The following is a 2,019-nucleotide window of genomic DNA, read 5'->3' as shown; positions in this document are numbered from 1 at the left end:
ACCAGCGAATAGTGGGAATGATCGTCACATTATAACGCCCCCACGGCTGAAAGGGCGAGCATGTTTGGTGGGACGGGGATGCGAACCCACGACCCGCAGATTGCGAGTCGAGCGTCCTAACCACCTGGCCATGCCGGGCCCCCGTAGTGTAGCTTTGTGCTTAACAACAAACAAACAGTATTAAATATTCTTCATTGTTATTTACATTTGTCACAGACAAATAGTAAAATTACACATTTTAATATATAACTTTTACTCAATGTGTTGACTGTAACTATTACAGCTTTTATTTCAACTTGTCCCGCAAGAGGGCATTAGTGTTCTGTCCTACGAATATATTTTGCGTGGAAACGCTTTCAAACAAGATATTGCAGTGAATCAATAAGGCCACGCAGCTGGGATCTGTAAAAAAGGTATAGATAGTTAAACAAGGTCTTGTAACTTCAGCCAGGGCCATAAAAAGTTTAATAAATAAGAAATAAAGTGATAATGGTCGAAGTTTCAGCCGTGCAAGAAACCTTTAAGTTCGATGAGGTTACCAAGAGTATGATGATATCTACTGAGCAGGAATCAACAAGCACTGGTCCTTACGGTAGGTTTCGATATAAGTGTAAGTGGTTCAAAAAGTTTATTTTTGTTTCCGCGTGTCAGTACATAAAAAAAGGCATTTTTGTGTATAACATTTCATAAAATACAGTTCTAATAGGATTAACCCACTACGCTGTATTATTTGGTTAAGAAGAATTGTTTGTTTTTTGTTACAGTTTCAAGCTACACTTTAATAGACTACCACAGGGATCGAACCTCGAATATTAACATTATAAGTCAGTTTTTTGTTACAGTTTCAAGCAAAAAAGCTACACGTTAATAGACTACCACATTGATCGAACCTCGAATATTAACATTATAAGTCAGTTTTTGTTACAGTTTCAAGCAAAAAAGCTACACGTTAATAGACTACACAGGGATCGAACCGCGAATATTAACATTATAAGTCAGTTTTTTTGTTACAGTTTCAAGCAAAAAAGCTACACTTTAATATACTACCACAGGGATCGAACCTCGAATATTAACATTATAAGTCAGTAAGGCCTACAGCAAAGCCACCACTGGGAGGGGTGGTTGGTGGTTTTGAGGATATTCATAGGACTTTAAGAATATAGTAAAAATACGATCTAAATTACAACATGATAGAATAAACCTTTTCGAAACTTTAATATGACTCTATAAAAAAGAACAAGAGATAATATTATATATATATATTAGTAGAACTAAAACAAAAGGTTGATAAAGTATTTTTAGTTTAAAATGTATCCGTAATAATATTTCTCAATATATATAAAGTTAAACTCCCTCACCTGGTTTTGAAGTTCCAAATTCAAGATTACAAAGTTTTATCTTAATGGGTTTGTTTATTGTTAAGCGCAGAGCTGAACAATGAGTTACCAGTGCTGCCCACCATTGGTATCGAAACCCGATTTTTAGCGTTATAAATCCTCAAACTTACTGCTGAGCCACCGGTGAAAAAAAGCCTACTGAGAGAGATTTGAAAAAAGTTATTGTTAAACTAGAAACATACATTTAAAAAAGATTCTTAACACTAGTAGACCTTTGTTATCTTTACACACGCGCGTGACTATAAAAACTACGTAAATTGAACTGTTTCGCCAAGTAATTTCAGAGTAAACATACTTGTAATGGGAAGTTGAAGGTTATGAATGATACTGAGAGAAAGAGCCAATGAACGTTGATTGGTTGGCCTCAAGAGGATCTGCACACTTATTTCTATCCCTCAAATTATGTCCTGCTCTCCAGACGTGGACGTAACAACAACAACAACAAAAAAAAAAACTTCTGTACTTTAATTTCCAGACTTAAACCACCATAGTGTTGCGTCAGCGAGGTCACGTGACTAGTATCACGCCACGTCCTTCTCGAACCTTCGTGAATTATCGGGAGACTACTAGATTGGGGGTAGTCTGGTATATATAAGACGGTCACAACGTGACGGAACGAGGT

Source organism: Limulus polyphemus, unplaced genomic scaffold, assembly GCF_000517525.1.
Source record: "Limulus polyphemus unplaced genomic scaffold, Limulus_polyphemus-2.1.2 Scaffold4258, whole genome shotgun sequence".
NCBI classification, from domain to species: Eukaryota; Metazoa; Arthropoda; class Merostomata; order Xiphosura; family Limulidae; genus Limulus; species Limulus polyphemus.
This window is presented reverse-complemented; position numbering follows the sequence as displayed.